Source organism: Ursus americanus, chromosome 5 (genome assembly GCF_024610735.1).
Source record: "Ursus americanus isolate L20-20 chromosome 5, mUrsAme1.1.p, whole genome shotgun sequence".
NCBI classification, from domain to species: domain Eukaryota; kingdom Metazoa; phylum Chordata; class Mammalia; order Carnivora; family Ursidae; genus Ursus; species Ursus americanus.
The window spans coordinates 71,797,536-71,815,010 of NC_142131.1; the positions used below are offsets into that span (position 1 = coordinate 71,797,536).

General features: G+C 38.0%; 1 long non-coding RNA gene across 1 annotated transcript in view; it reads left to right on the forward strand.

Moving 5' to 3' along the window:
• Positions 1-17,475, forward strand: part of LOC148110146 (uncharacterized) — a 441,138-nt gene that overhangs the window by 301,783 nt on the left and 121,880 nt on the right. The window lies entirely within an intron of this gene.

The window sequence follows — 17,475 nt, forward strand, 5'->3', positions numbered from 1 at the left end:
AGAGGTAGATGAAATGTTGTTCAGGTGATCACGAAGAATCCCATTTTAACTGCACAAGAGAAGGACTCCCAAAAGAGAGTCCAAGCCCTCCTTTGCAGTCTTTGTAGGCCAGCTGCACACTTTTACCCAGAGCTCCTGTCAGGTTGTCCTGCACTCACTGTCAAAGAAAAACCCACCAAGGTAAAACGCAGCCTGAGAGTTGATTAGATCATTATTGACCTTCATGGCTCTCATTTTCATGTAAAGGTCATACACTGAGACAAGTATAAATATAAACACAGAAGGTATGTTTTGTGTGGAGGTAGAAACCAAACTTACCTGATTTAATATATCAGACAGTGGTTCATGGCTGATGATGAACAGAAAGGAAGCAATGAACAAGGCTGTACAGGTATTCTTCTGACCCCCCTTGGAAATTCTGCATGTTGTCTTTTACAAAAAGCCTGCCTTAGTGCCCGTTTCTGCTAACTGAAAGAAATCAAAGAGGATTTTCGCTTTTACAAAAAAAGGTAGAAAGCAAAAACAGCATTCAGCGTGTTTTGCAGCCAGCTGTGGTTATAGAGGCAGCGCTCACTCGGAGCAGGGCGGTGACACTGCCAAGCACCTTTCCTGGGTACTACAGTCAGCAAGTCAGCACCAAGCCACCATAGCTTTGAACTCTGCCGTAGCCACTGTGCTTTATCTTAGTTTATTTTTTACATCCATTAGGAGGATGTGTCCTAAGGTACCATGATGAAAAGTCTAGGTGGTTATTTTTGGGATCCGAGAACACCCCAAAAATTGCCCATATAAATGAATGATAATTACTTCTTCCACTCTCTGCCATTTTGACTTATAAAAGGTTCCATAAGAACACTCCACTTTAGGATAGTGGGGGAAACGTATAACCAGGAGAGAGCAAACATAAACTCGATGTAGTGTAAGACATTTTAGCCGGTGCAAAAATTTAAACTATGCATTTGGATCAATCACTCTCTACATTTTTAAATATTATCCTTTCTTGTGAAAGATCTGCTCATTGCACGCCCAGTCATGACTGTTCACCTATAGGAAATCCCTGGGGTTAGAGGAGATCTTGTTGAGGCTCTCTATATCCACTGATAAATGTGGAGAGGCCATCTTGAATCATTGAAGATTTCTTTCTTTTTCTTTTTCTTTTCTTCTATTAAAGCCAGGTGACCTAATTGGTAATCTTATGATACAGCATGTTTTAACACATTAATGAATAAAGAAGTAGGTGGCATTGGCCACACACAAGAAGAAACCACTATTTCTTCACTGAGCTAAACATAGTCAGTTGCTTTATGAGGAATCCATTTTGTGATTGTATTCACCTTTGTCCATTACTATAATTTTATCCTCCTCAACCTCAGTGCTTTACTATTTGGAGGTAGCAAAGGAGTGCTAGGGTCAATAATGTAAATGGAATTTCGAATTTTCATGGTTTTAGTTCATTAGCACTGTTTTTCTCTAGGGAGCGCTGCAATCTATGATTTAGTCCTATTAGAGAATTGTGGTGTAGCCCCACGATATATGTACAACCAGGGTCTTCAGATGATGGTTACTTAGTTTACCCATCTGTGCCTTTTTTCTTGTCTTTCCTTCTGGATGAATTACAGCACTTAAGCAGGAGGAACTTTCAGGAAAGAAACAGAATGCCATTTTAAGCTGCCAGTTTGGAGTCCTTAGGGAGAGTTCAAATTTAAAAATAAATAACTAAATCACTTCACTAAATAAAGATCGAGAGAGTTTTGTGGATATCAGCTCATATCATATTTATTTTTCATGACCAAATATTTGGATATCCAATTAGGTATGAGGGGTGTATTGAGTATGCGAACTTAAGCAAGAAGTTATTTTTATTAAGTTTGTCATTTGGGGGAGAGATGATGCCAAAGACTGTTTTCTAGACAGAAGGACTTAATATGAAGTTTTTGTTTGTGACCTTCCACACTGCACACTGTTTGAAATCCCACTGAGATCCCACATTAGATAAGACCTTTAAATGTTTCTTACTCAGCTCCGATGACTTCTGTTTCGTTGCCCCTCCAGACCTAGAGTCATTAACCACACAGAGGCAACGGACTTACAGCTCTTGAGTGCTTTCAGTTTCTTGACAGAATGAAAAGCTACAGACTTTCTCTCTATGCCAAAAATAAATCATCCATCACAGTTAAAATATGTCTAATGGTTTACATTCCCTGAAAGTAACTTCTCTGGTTTGTGCGACGCATGATAAGGTCATTGTACATACAGTGCTAGTATTTATACCAAGTAGTTTATAAGAACGAGACATATAACGGCCACATCCTCAGAAGGATCCGAAAATAGATACATCAGTTAGTTATGTGTGAGCTATGGAGCTTATTTATTATCATTAATTTCTTAAGTGAACTGACTAAACCAAACAGTGATATTTACATATGAGGATAATGAAGATTTATCGCAAAATAGTCCTTATTAATACCTCTTTTCTGAAGGTTGCAAATAAAGTTGCTCAAGGATAAATTAAATTTTGAAAAGACTTTCATTTACTTTTCCGCATGATTTTAAATTATAATAATGACTATGCTGGTAAAGACTATACCCCACCATAGAACGTTATACTGGAAAATTATTTTTGAAAACCTAATTTGTGTATGGTCCTTTTATAAATATCAATCAATAGTTTTTCTCCTGAGAATATTGGAATTAATGTGAATTTCAATTGATTCTTACATAGCAGATTAAATATCTTGCAAAATGTTGCAATATATCAAATCATGTAAGTTTTGTATATTATAAAACTAAAATGAGCAAAAGTGAAAATTCATTGAATAAACTATAATTTGTCAATTCAGACAATTTTTTAAATTAATATAACATAATAGATAATTTTTAGTGTCTTGTTTTGTATCTTTGGGTAGCAGATGATATGAGAGGAGTTATATTTCAAACATTTTAGAAAAGGTATTTCTCCATACTATGAGATTCTGGGGGGAAAAAATTCTCTAACCTTACAAGGCTTTCAGAATTTTGGTGTTGATTATAGAAAATATATCAATGAAGAAGAGAATAAGAATGTGGTGAAAGAATCCAGTGTAGATCCATGAGTACTTGTATTTGAGCTTTAGATGGTAAGATAAAAATGATAGAGAAAAAAGATAAACATAAGAATTGTTCAAAGCTTGGTATAATCCTGAAAGCCAATGTGTAAAGTGAAGCAAGTTTTACTAAAACTTAAAGGTAATGAAAATAATTTCAGGCTTCATGTGGAAATGTAACTCATGACCAGTTAGGCAGTATTGAGGATAATTCAATGAAAGCAGAATCCTTCACTTTGACATTTGTACATAATACCAGGAAGAAAGATATTTAGGGGGAAAATCCATGCTGATTTATATTTTAAGCTAGACACATTACCTTTCTGAATGATCTAAAATCAAACATGTAATGGATATTTTTTCCAGTTTTACCGAAGTACAATTGACAAATGAAATTATAGGATATTTAAAGTACACAATGTGATGATTTGAAGTACATACACTTTCTTAAAAGATTCCCCCCCACTGAATTAATTAATACATATTTAGTATATATTTTAAATGAAATATGTTTTCGAAGGACTCAACTGGTCTCAGTTTTGATTAGAGAGGAAGGAAAAGATATTCCATTGTAGTTGATTGGAGGATAGGTTACCATGGTTGAGAGTGGGTAGACACTAAAACCAACTTCAAGGATCTAGAAATCTCAAGATTTAGAAAAGCAGAGGAATTTTGTGAGAAGAACTTTTGGAGAGAGGTAGTGAGCCCTTCGAGAGGGCACCTTGAGGGTGGAAGGGATTTAGCCCTTACCTCCAGAATAGTAGAAGCGTCCATTGTAAGACCACTCAATGTCTTCTCTTCAGTGGGTAAGCACACTGTACTGGCATTAGACTTGTGCTTGAGAAATTAAGACAGTAAAATGACTAAAACAGGAATTCATCCTCAGGCTGAGATGCAGTAGCTTATACTTGGTTAACATGTCCACCAAAAATAGTTGATCAAAATACAAAAAAAAAAAAAACACAAAAAACATACAAAACCTAATTTTAAAAAAATGTATCAGAAAGACCCACAGTCTGTAGAGAAAGAAAATGCACTGAGGTAGACTCTAAAGACAGTTTTTTAGCTCAGGGCGTTTGCTAGTTACTGGTATTAGGAAGAAACGCCAAAGAAAAAGTAGCAGCTCAGAGCCTATGCCATGACATTGGGCTAGAGAGAAAAGAAACAAAACAGTGTTCAAGCCACCAGGGAAGACAACACTTGATGGAACAAGATCCTGGAGAAAAGAGTTGTATATCCATGCAATGAGACACAACGAAGTAAAAGGAAATCAGCTACTAAAAAAGCTAAAATGGCAAACAAAGATTTATGGAGTCTCATGGGGCCATGGAAACAAAATAATATAATTTCAGGCTCCATTAAGGAAGAAGGGCCATGTTGAACACCTCAGGCTTTCAGTTGAAATCCCTGATGGCATATCACAAATGAAGTAAGAGTACATCAGAAATAGATGAGCTCTCAACATTTCTGAGATAAAGCCTTAACTCTATCTAAGAAGTCTGCCTGTATTCTCTCTGCCAGCTGGAAGCAATGTACTTCCTGACTAGAAGTCTGTAACAATATCTAGAGCCGCATTATGTGCTCATAATAAATGGCTAACATTCAGCCGAAAAGACTACCAGCATTTCCAAGATTCAAGATTAAAATCGAAAGCCAAGAAAGAAAACAAACAGTAGAAGTGGACTGACAACTAATCCAGATACTGGAGTTACAAGATAGAGGCTTCCATAGATAAAAACAAAACAAAACAAAGACAAAACAAAACAAACAGAAAACCCACCTGAGCTAGAGTCTATAAAAATTAGTAAATGAAGCAAAAAAATTAATGACTGATACAATAACCCCTTAGGTCTAGCTGAAGAGAGGATTAAAAACCTGGAGTCTAGGTCTATAGAAAATAGATTAATGCATAAGAGAAAAGAATTAGTGAACATACAGAAAAGAGCACAGGAAATGTGTGGAATATTGTGCACAAGTCTCTGGATTCCCAGAGGAAGAACGGAGGGCAAAGGCAGTATTGAGGGGGAGGTCTTGGCATATATATATATCTCTTCAAATTGATGAAATAGATCAAGCTGAAGATAGATCTGTAACGATATCATCATCATTGGTGCAATTAAAGATCAATCTTTGCTTGTATAACCTCCTTTTAATCATGAGAAAACACCAAATAAATTAAGAGACAGTTTACGAAACAATTTTCCCGTACTTTTCAAAAGTATCATGAAGGACAAGAGAAAGACTAAGGAAGTGAACTATTGGATGACTAACAACAAAATGCAATTTAGGATCCTGAGTTGGATCCTATAAATGGAAAAAGGATGTCAGTGAAAAAACTTGAAATTTAAATGAGGTGTATAGTTTAGTTTATAGTCTTGTACCAATGTTAATTTCCTATTTTTGATATGGCTCTGGTTATAAAATATGTTAACATTAGTGAGCTGGCTAAAAGACCTATGGGAATTTTGTACTATTTTTGCAACTTTTCTGTAAGTCTAAAATCATTTCAAACTAAAAAGTTTTTAAATGATAATATATATGATTGAATGTGTCACACTATATTTTTACCATGTTGAATACCACAAAGTTTTTTTTAGCGCGGTCTAGCAGATTAATTCATTTTGTGCATATCTTTAAATAAAGCTTCTCTTTTTGTCTCTGTTTACATGAAGAGTATCCCAAATTTTTCATAATAAGTAGTTAAATAACTGCTACCCTTTGCAAATAATTCCTGAATAAATAAGGGTTTTTTTTAATATGGTGTAACTAAAATATATGACAGAAATAAATACTGCAGAGACTGAGCTGATATTATCACCATCATATAAAAATTTTAAAAATAAGAACAGCATCATTATTATTTTTATAAATAACATTTTATAAGTTTATAAAATAAATTTATACTAATAAAGTGGCAGTTATATTAATTTTATATTTACCAGGATTTCATTAGCAAAAGGCAAGTTACTTCTATAAAAATTGGTAAAGCACTGCACAAAACTAGAAGTACATTTATGACAGGGATTCTATTTACATTCCCTGGAACAGTGCTTGATAACGTTTATTTGATCAGTAAGTGGATAGACTAATCTGTGTAGTTAACAGGCAGAGATAAGCCTAGCCTGTATCTGGTTCTATTAAATTTCTTGAGGAACAGCACTTTTAAAATTCTCACATATTAAAATAAATAAGCAATTTTGTAAAATGCTACATACTTCTTGGTTATAAAACCAAATGATGAAATGGCTTCCGTAAACATGTATAAAATCATCTCAGTTTCAGCTATCATTTTGGCACAGATGTGAGACTAATATCTGCTTCAAATTAGGATGATCTTATTAAGAGCTAAATCGGAATGCTACCGACCTCTATGACAGACCACTTAAAAATATGGAGAAGAACAGCCAGAATTACTACAACAACTGAATTAGCATGATCTTCACAAAGTTGGCAATGCTGTATCCTGGAATAAAAAAATACAGACTTTGCAATGTTACTGGAGGAAGACACTTGAATATTTGAAGGTGCAAAGCATGTATGTGGTGGAACAGTATACCAAGGATGGAAGCAGTGAAAGGCAGTTACGTGGAACTAAAATTTTTTTCTAGAAACTGAGTCTGACAGTACTATGCTTGTCTGACGTGTGATATGCCTCAGTTATGCAAAAATACACAGAGGTCGTTTTCCCCAGCATGCGTCTGGTCTACAAGGCAATCCACAAAGGCACTGAGGTCTGCTAGCAAAAGGAAGGAAGAAAGAAAAAAGTTTTCAGTGTTTAGTCTCCTAGCAAAAGCCTTGCAGGGACTTGGAAGTTTGGGTCCTTTGATAAACATGGCTGCATTATGCCAGTAATGAACGTGAGCAAACCCAGAGTTTGGATGTGGAGTTTTCTTATTGATAAGGACTTGTTGGGTCCCCAAGAAAGGAATGGTATATAACTTATTCCCTAACCAATTATTTCACTATTGCTTTTTAGTCATTTTTAGATAACACTTCAAGTAGCCTTTCAGGACATAAAGGCAACATCTTTGCCAGTATTATTGTGGTAACTACATGGAGTGCAATTTCTCTTTGATAAGAAGCTTCACAAAAAAATCTTTCTTTAAAAAATCTTCGCTCTTAACCTGTAACCATAGATATTTTTTTCTTAAAGAAACACACTGATAGATAGGAAAGATAGTCTGTGCAGAAATCACGGTGTCAGTGTTTCTTATAGTTCACTCATGGAGAAATGACTAATCGTTGATAACCAAAAGTACTCTCTGTGGAAAATTCTCCTTCCTTCCCTTCCTCCTTCCTTTCTGCCCTCTGCCTGCCTTCCTACCTTCCTTTCTTCTTTCTTTTTTTCTCTCTTTTCTTTTTGTCTTATAAGTCAAAGGGATTATTTCCCATTTTATTCAAATTAGTCCAAATTGGTAAGGACAATACAAGCCCAAGTATTTTCCAAGACATAGATATTTTTAGATTTGTTGTTGTTGTTGCTAAACTTTTACTATAACGAGACTTAAAGGAAATAGTACATTGAAGTGACTTCTCTGGCTCCTCTATGGCCCCAGCCTGAAGACTCCTTTTGCAGCTGCTGGTCAGCTATGGGGGGAGAAAACCCAAAAAACTGAGTTTGCCCTAAATTCTGCCTTGGGGACAGCTGGAATTTGACAAGGTCAGTTGGACACAAAGCTGTGTGATTTCCAAATAGGGTAGAGTAAAGCAGCAAGCTGTATCTTCTCCAGGCCACTCTCTTTACCTTCCTGCTAGGAATGAAATTGACTGGCAAGTACCAGTTTGGGCTCCAGAAGTAACTCTGATGCTTAAGAGATGAGTCTGATCATTTATCTTCTTTTTTCTTTTTTAAGGTAATTTTTAGGCTTTTAAAGTTAGTAGTTTGTCATTTCTAAATAATACCTTCACAAGACTCTGGGTCAAAAACTATTCTATCGGGAGTATTGACTAAGTAAGCGTTGTTAATGACATTGAAAATTGTCACACACCTACCTGCCCAAGCTTATAATGAATTTTTTTGGGTGGGAAAAATAGCAGACAATACAGGTCTCAGTCATTTTACTCTCAGCGGTGCCCATCAGGAGGGAAGGATTTGCTGAGGTAAATTAGAGCAGGTTGGTAAATTATGTATATGTCTTTACAAACTTGTTTTGTAGCTTTCCTTTCACTACCTGCATATTCAATTCCACCCTATACACTGTCTGTAGAGATGGATTTCACAGTAATTAGGTGAGTTGATGGTTTCAGGATTTGCATCATGGTATATCTCACAAACCTTATCAAGTCTTGTAGTGATTCAGTGATATCTGCCATCACCCCACAAAGCTGACAACACTTACCTGCTCCCTTCATCAGATGTCCAGTGAAATGCAGGAAGCGTTGTATCTGTTTAGAGTGCGACTGTAGCACCAGTATATTTGTCAGAGAGATTCATTGACTTAGGAGAGAAAGAACTACATGTCCTTGAAGAGTTGTTTATATAATATTCTACTAATTGTATGTATATATTGTTATTTTGTTTTTTCTCCCATGAGAAAAACAAAAGATTTGCATCCTTTTAAGAAATGTATAAATGGCACTACCCCCAAAGTCTCCAACAAATGTTTTATTATGCAGTTTGTAAAAGGGTTTACTTAGTAAATCATGAGTTACTGATAGATTACTATATCGGAGCCTTAACTACTTGAAGGGATGTAGGCAAGTTGAAGAGTAGAAGGAATCATGGGCAAGTCCATCTTTTGGTTGACCTTGGGAGCATGTGCTGTACCACACAATTTGGCACTTGATTATAAGCTGCCTCTCATATTACCTAATTGTTCCATGCATGTTGGTTCTATCTCAAAAAATCCCTGCTTTCTAAACAGTCTATGTTTTTAGTATGGTGTTAGCTAACGACTTAAGCTCTTGCTTGTGGCAAAAGAAAAAAGAACTTTTGGTCTGGAATTGGCTGCCTGGCTGGGTATCTATCCATCCATTGACCCATCCATCAACCCATTGATGCATCGATCCATCCATCCACCTACCCATCCATCCATCCATCCATCCATCCATCCATCCATCCATCCATCCATCCTTACATCCATGAATGAACTATGGCATTTGAAAACAAGACAAAAAGCAAAAAATAACACCCCCCCCAAAACCAAAAAACACAAAAAACCCCCACAAAACAAAAGCTTTTATATATTTGAAGAAAGAATCGAAATTTAATTTAAAAACTTAATTCCCAGTTCTCACTTAAAAATTATGATTTGGTAGGTCTGAGGTGGTACCCAAGAATCTACATTTAATAAATTTCTCTGCAATTTCGTTGCAAGTACTTTTTCTACCCATGTTGGAAAACACTGACTTGGAGAGTCTATATTAAAGATGATTCTGGTTTTCAGAGTTTATCAATTTCTTAGCTATTCAACGGATACTTCCAGAACTGGTGGTCTATAATAAAGCATTTGCAACTTAAGTATTTGATTCTGGCGATTTGAAACCCACGCTTATCCCAGAAGGGCATTATTAGCCTGCTATGAACCCAACATTCATTCCTGCTTTCTTTTTTATTGACTCTTGCTTGACCTACTCAGAAATAACTATTATTTGGGTCCAGTGTGGCCCCAGGCTGTTACATATTTAGCACTTCCTTCACCAACTCTAAGCCACTCAGCTTGGTTGAGCTATATAAAAAGCATTTGCACAGCAGTGTTTCTTTCTGGTTGTTTATTTAACTGCATATCAGTTCACTGTTGCTTGCTGAATTGTTTCTTTTTGCCTGACAGAAAGGTTAAGGTACCCTCCATATTGTCTACAGCCTTCAACCAAAATTATTAAGCAGATTTTGCTCAGTGAACCTTCCTTTATTTTAACAACTTTCTTTGTAGACATTTGTATTTTTTAGGATTTTACTCTGATTTGCCTGAGATTTCTGTTTTGTCTATTTTAGTGATGATTTACCAAATAGTTTATGGGACAGTGATTTAGAAAGTCCTGTAACAATCTGGATGGTTGGGGTGCCTGCGTGGGTCAGTTGGTTAGGTGTCCAACTCTTTTTTTTTTTTTTTTTTAAGATTTTATTTATTTATTCGACAGAGAGAGACAGCCAGCGAGAGAGGGAACACAAGCAGGGGGAGTGGGAGAGGAAGAAGCAGGCTCATAGCGGAAGAGCCTGATGTGGGACTCGATCCCGGAACGCCGGGATCACGCCCTGAGCTGAAGGCAGACGCTTAACCGCTGTGCCACCCAGGCGCCCCAGGTGTCCAACTCTTGATGTCAGCTCAGGTGTTGATCTCAAGTGTTGATGTCTGGGCAGTGAATTCAAGCTCCTCATTGGACTCCATGCTGGGTGAGGGAAGCCTACTTTAAAAAAATAATCATCGGAATGGTTTGCAGGATTTGGTTTTCCTCCCACGCTGCCATGTCCTTCTTTTTCCATAATTTGTGTGTGTGTGTGTGTGTGTGTGTGTATGCATGTGTGTTGGTGTGTGTAAGTTTGCCTGCTTTCATTTCCTGTCAGTTTCTGAAAGAGAAATAACATCATTTAATTACTGGCCATTCAAGTCAGTGGTAATTCTTGGTTTGTAGTAGCCATATAAACTGACAGTACCATTATTATTTCAAATACATTATTCCATTTTCCTCATGAATGTATTTCTATTTGTCAGAGCTGGAGTGAGTCCTGAATTTTGGGTGAGAGTTTATGTTCACCCATTGCCTATTTCCAACAATTTGTGCTCATTTTACTGCCGAACTATCTCTCAAATTCATACTCTACTTTCTATTCCAATTGCGAATGTCTTAGAAAGCTATTCAATAGTCTTAAGGAGAAAGAAATGGAGACCAGAACCCCCATTTCTGTTTGCCCTCTGGGTAATCCAGTTTAGATTCTTACAATTAATTCTACAATTAAGTGAGTCTCAAAGATGCAATTCTTTTTTTTTTTTTTTTTTTAAGATTTTATTTATTTACTTGACAGAGACAGCCAGCGAGAGAGGGAACACAAGCAGGGGGAGTGGGAGAGGAAGAAGCAGGCTTCTAACAGAGGAGCCTGATGTGGGGCTCGATCCCAGAACGCTGGGATCACGCCCTGGGCTGAAGGCAGACGCTTAACGACTGTGCCACCCAGGCGCCCCTCAAAGATGCAGTTCTGATCATGCTGCTTCATATCTTCAAATTCCTTCAGTGGCGCCATATTGATTGTAAGATGGGAAACTCCTCATGACGAACCTTCCATGTCTTCCTGATCTTAGTGCTCCTTAGTTACTGAGCCTCACATCCTGCTATCCCCACGAACTGTACTTCGCCCCTAACAGTCTGTATCGGTATCTCTTTGTGCTTGCCCATGATCTTCTCTCAGCCTGAAAGGCACTCCCCAGCTTACCCATCTGGTAACTCGCAAGCATTATTTAAGAAAGTCTAAGTGTGAGCTCTTCTTAGGAGCTTGGCAACTCTTCTTTTTTTCAGGTGGACTGCCGCATTCCGGGCTCTCATAATTTCCCTGTCTCTTCCTTTGTCATATAAGTTGTTTCATGGCATTAAAATCATTGTTTTTCTCATCTATTCCTTCTTTTGGAAAAATGACTTCATTTTGCTCATTTAAAAAATCTTTGTGCCTAGCCAAGTATCTTATAGGAAATAAATGTTGATTTAAGAGATAGATATTTACATATGGTAAGGAAGACAGAATGTAACACATTGGTGTATTTATCTTCATTGGCCTCAATTATCTTTGATGTAAACCCTATTTCACTTGCCAAATTATTTGATGCTAAAGATTTTGTGGTTTTATGTCTTGTTGAAGCGTCGAGGTCCAAATTCTGTTAAATATATCTTATATTAACATTTCCTAACTATCACTTGTCATTACCTCAGGAGGCAATTTAAATATAATCTCATAAATCAAACTTGACCTCACCTTACCACAAGCCTCAACTATAGGACAGTTAAATCAATGGAAAAATCATGTATGTTTATCCTCTTTCCCCATGGAGAAATGGCAGTTTTGAGTCTGCTTTGATCATTTTTTTTAATCCTGGTGTTTCCTAGGATTTCAGAATGTTGTTAAATTTTGATATTCCTGATGTGAGATGACATACTGTTCTTTCTTTTTTGATCTTTTCCTGCCTACTTCCCCTTGGCTAACCTCCCCTTTGCTTGCCTAATCCAAAGTCTTAGTTCACATCTCAGCTGAAATGTCACTTTTTAAAAAAATTTTAAACAATTTCTTTCTTTATTTGAGAGAGAGTATGGAGAGAGAGAGAGAGAGCTCACAAGCAGAGGGAGAGGCAGGCAGAGGCAGAGGGAGAAGCAGACTCCTTGCTGAGCAGGGGACCCGGTGTGGGACTCGATCCTGGGACCCTGGCATCATGATCTAAGCCGAAGGCAGACACTTAACCGACTGAGCCATCCAGGTGCCCCTGAAATAGCACTTTATTGAAGGAAGATTAACTTAAGCCCTGCATTTGCCCCATCAGAGCACTTACTGATTTGTAACATACTAGTATATTCACTTCTCTGTATTTGTCCCTGAACAATAAAATTGTGGAGAACAGAGACTGTTAAACCCATCCACCTAGAAATGTGCCTGAATAATAAATACTCACCAAGTTAAAACATATCTGTGTTAAAGAGAACCAAAATCGTTTTGAAAATTCAGCTTATGTTTCCTGAAATACCCATCTACGAAGATACAACCTAGAACCCTCAAAAGTAAGTTTGGAATTACTGTTCTACAATTCAGTATAAACTTTGTGATGGGTAAAACAAAGCTAAGCTGTGTTACCTTCATGCATCTCGTAGGACACCGTTAAGTTGCTTTTTTACGCCAGGAAGCTTCAACAGTGTTATTGTTTGCTTCTTTTTGAGAGCTCCTGAGCCATCCGAAAGTCAGTGAATCAGAAGATGCTCAGGGAAGGTCAATGCCAGGTTGCTGGTGAGCCACCGATTGCTGGTGTGCTGATGAGTGAGGGCACAGCTATGTTCGTGTGAGAGGCATAGCCGAGTAGACAGGTAGCCATCTGGTTGCAGAAGAGGCAGGAGGCCTGTCATTAAGGGGAAATCACAAGTCAAATATTGACAGAAGTTGAAATGAACCCTTGTAAGACAGATTCAGTCATAGTTAATTAAGGATGACAGGAGAGACACAAGCTGAGTCCGTGTCTAGTGTGGCACTTGGCCTTATTGTGCTGTCTGTCAGATGCTCTGGCTCTTGGCTCCCCATTACTTGAGGACCAGCAGATCTTCCCTTTCAATATATGGGGAGCTATTCAATCAGTGAGCAGCAGAGTCTGAATGCACTCTGTTCCCATGAACACCTGGACTATTGGGAGTTTGGTCCTCCATCCCCAAACTTCTCTAAAATCTCTGAATCCCACATCAGCACGAACTCAGTGTAGTCACCTGAAGAATTTTATTCAGTGACTTGTGAGTTAGTTGCTCGGCGATCTGACAGATTCTGAAATGATAGAAGCATGCTTCTCTCCTTTTAGATGAAATGAGTAAGTAGCTATTTAACTAATTGGTACTTCAGGAAATCTACATTCTCACATTTCAGTGTATGCCTCTTAAAATGGTTTCCTAATAACTTTCTCATGTACTCTTTTTGTAAATGATATTTAGAAAATATGCTCATGAAAATGACATAGTGCTTGCCATGCCAATCCTTGCCGTAGCCGTTTCCTGATGTTTAATGAACTCTCACTTATTTATGGCCCATCCGTCTCTTCTCCTTGCCAGGACATAGTGTTGTTTTCGTTTTATCCAGGTGCTTTTCCTTTTAATGTTCAGCGCGTTGTCAACCCTACCTTATCTGAAGTAAATGATGTTACTGGCTGTCCTGGGGGAACACGGTAAATATCAGTAGGTAAATAGAAGCTCTGGTAACTTCTGCAGTGTCAACTTTATCTCTGTCACCATTATGGTGATGGAAACCCTGCAAAGCCTGCTGGTCCCTTCCATCTCTCTGACTATATCCGTTGCACTTGGGAGAATGTGACTCATATTTAACCGCACATGAGTTTTAATTACTTTTGAAGTACTGTAGCAGCAAGTGAAGATATACTTTCAATATTCAGATGTACTCAGAGGCCCGATAACCATAAGCAATATCAAAGCTATTCATTCATCTGTTTACTCATTCATAAAAGTCTCAAGCTCAAATAAGAAAAGTCCATCTTTTAGGGAGTCCAGCGAGGGTTTCCATGTGGGAAGGCCTCTTGTTCTAACCTATGAATGATGAGTGGAAATTAAGTTGGGCAAGAGGAAAAAGGAAATTTCCAAATGGTGGATACACCAAAACTATTTTAATGTGAAGGAATATGTTGAGTACAAGGCACAGGGAGAAGGCTGTGTGGCTAGTGTGAACCCGCTGAGTGGGAAGCATTTGAGATGATGCTGGAGAAGTAGGGTGGGGCCGTATAGTGCAAAAGCTTATTAACAATGTCAGAGATCGTTATCTTTATCACCAAAACAAGGAGAAGTCTCTGAATGTTTTAAGGAGTTTGGGTGTGTTTCTTTATGGGGCATATATCTTTCTGGGTGTGTCCATGTGGTATCTTTATACCCATGGCCTGTGTGTCTCTGCCTACATCTGTGTTTCACGGAGCCTATGTGTTTGGATGAGTGGCATAATCACATTTTATTTATCTATTTGACAAATACTTGGGCACTTACTAAATTTTGATTACTGTTCTATGTACTAGGTTGAGATCTGCATAAGACATGCAAGATCTTTGATTTCATGGAAACACATATTCTCATAGGAAAAGGCAAGAAAAAAATGGACCGTTAGGAAATGATACAATGTCATGTAATGACGTGTTATAAAGAAGACTAAGTAGAGTATGGGGATAGAGAATGACCACTCATAGTGATTAGGAAAACCAAAGTTAGCAGATTAGCTGTGGGAAGATGTGGGGAAGAGCATTCCAGCCTGAGAAGAGTAGATGAAAGGTTTCAAGGAAGGTATGAGCTTAGGGTGTTCTAGGAATACCGAGAAGCCTATGAAGAGGGACCATGATAGCACAAGAGTTGAGATGGGTTAAAGAAAGGTAGTCTAGGCTTAGAACTAGAGGCCTTACTGGGTACATTTGTTAGTGTCTTCCCACCATAAAGCATGGGCAAGGATGATGGCTAGCAGGGGAGGATATAAGGATAGATGCAAGGATAGAAGGAGAGTGGTTTGTCAAAAAGGATCAGATTCTAGTCAGATTTGTGAAGGGAGAGCCAATAAGGCTTGCTGATGGATTAGCTATAGAATGTGGGTGGGGTGAAGATGGGGAGAAAAACTGACCTTTTTTGGACTTGTGTAACTGGGTGAATGGTGGGGATACATGCTGAGGTGAAGAAGATGGAGAGAAGAATATGTCTGAGGAGGAGCGTCTGGGTGGCTCAGTCAGTTAAGCATCCGACTCTTGGTTTCAGCTCAGGCCCTGATCCTCAGGGGTGTGAGATGGTGCTGTGTGTCCAGTTTCTCGCTCAGTGGGGAGTCTCTCCCTCTGCCCCTCCCCTAACTCGCACATGTGCGCTCTCTCTCTCAAATAAATAAATCTTTTAAAAAAAGAAGAATGGGTCTGAGGAGAAATTAAGTGGTCTATCATATTGTACGTTGGGTATCTTATCATCTTAGAATAGGCATTCAGACACATCTTTGTGACATCCAAGTAGAGATTAGATTATGAAATTGTGTGTGAGTATGGTTTGCATTGAGAAAATATCACTCTGCCTTTGGTACAGAACAGATTGTAAGGGAAGTGTTCTTCCCTCCCACCCTACTCTTAGTAACCATACTATAGTCAAAGTGTGATTTAAATACACATACTTAAAGGAGGAGGTGGGAGAAGGCGGTGATGTAGTAATAGTGAAGAGTTCCAAACATAACTTGGGTTTCATAGTGGAGTGGTATTGGCTGTCAGCCAAACTAATTTGGTCCTGATTTCCTGATGGAGGAGGAAAATGCGACATCCTTCTCTCCCCATTCAGCTACATAATTCCTTCGTAACACAGCATGTTAGGCTGCAGACTGGCATAGACAACTTCCGGTCAGATACACCGAGAACGCGAGGTAGTTGATGTCATTTGGAGTTGGGAAACTGAGCATTTTGCTTCTACTCTCCTGACTAATAAAAAGTGCGCTGTCCAATACAATAGCCACTAGCCACATATAGGTATTTAAATTTAATGTAAATCAAAATTAAATGTTAAAAATTCAATTCTTTAGTAATACATTTTATGTGCTCGATAGCTGTATGAGACTAGTGACTACCTTACTGGGCAAGGCAGACACAGAATATTTCTGTCATCATAGAAAGTTCTTTGGGCAGCTCTGGTATTGAGAGAAATAGATTAGAGCATAGACTGATTTCTGTCTTTTCAGTTCAACTCCATCTACCCACACTACATGCAGATGTTTCTTTTGCGTGTAGAATCCAGTCTGGATCCAGACTTAAGTGGGAGTTTACGATAGGGACTATCCAGTAAGTTGGAGCCATATATAACCCTATTTTTCCTGTAGGGGTTTTAACTTAAAAGTATTTGCACACACACACACACACACACACACACACACCATGTCATATAATAAAACAATAACTCACTGCTCTTCCAAATTGAGGCCTGGGAACATGGCTCCTACATGAGTTCAAAGAAACACGATGAAAGCTAGAGCTGGTCAAAGCTTGTCCATTCTATTTCGGGTCTCAGAAATGTACTTTCTATTCCTTTTGTCCCAATTTGATGAAGCTCTGCCACTACAGCAAATTATGTAAGTCGTAAACAAAGAGCTACATCATTATGAGCAGAACCTAATGTAATATCAGCCTTGAAGGGTCTTTTATAAACCTTGTATGAACAGCAGTGCCTTACAGAGAACCAGCACAATTGATCTAAAGAAAACTCTTTCATTCTGCACACTAACCAGTACCAGAATAAAGGACACGCCAGCAAACAATGAATTGTATTGAAATAGAAAAATATGTGAAGGAAGCCTGCCAAATTATTTATCTTTCATTAAAGGAGAAAATCACACATAATTATCTCCGGTAAATGAGCATGTTTGTGAAAGTTTGCATTGGGCTCAGAAATAATAACCATAAAAAATTCTCCATTTAATCAAGTTAAAATAACTGTTTTTATGTAAATTTTAGGAAAGGGACTTCTGAGCAAAGAATGCATTGAAAGGGGAGTGTAAATAGCCCTCTGAGCCTTGCTTGTTCATCAGTAGAGTGGTTCAACATGGCTCTCCACCACCAAGTGGATCAGCTCATCCAGGCTGAAGGTAGTTTTCTATCCCTGGAACTTCATTACTGAGCAATTACAATGTGTAGCTTTATAATTCATGCATAAGCGAGTAACAATCGAGCGCTTTTTAGCTAGAGAGACTTGGAATCTCATGCCCAGAAAGGAAGCC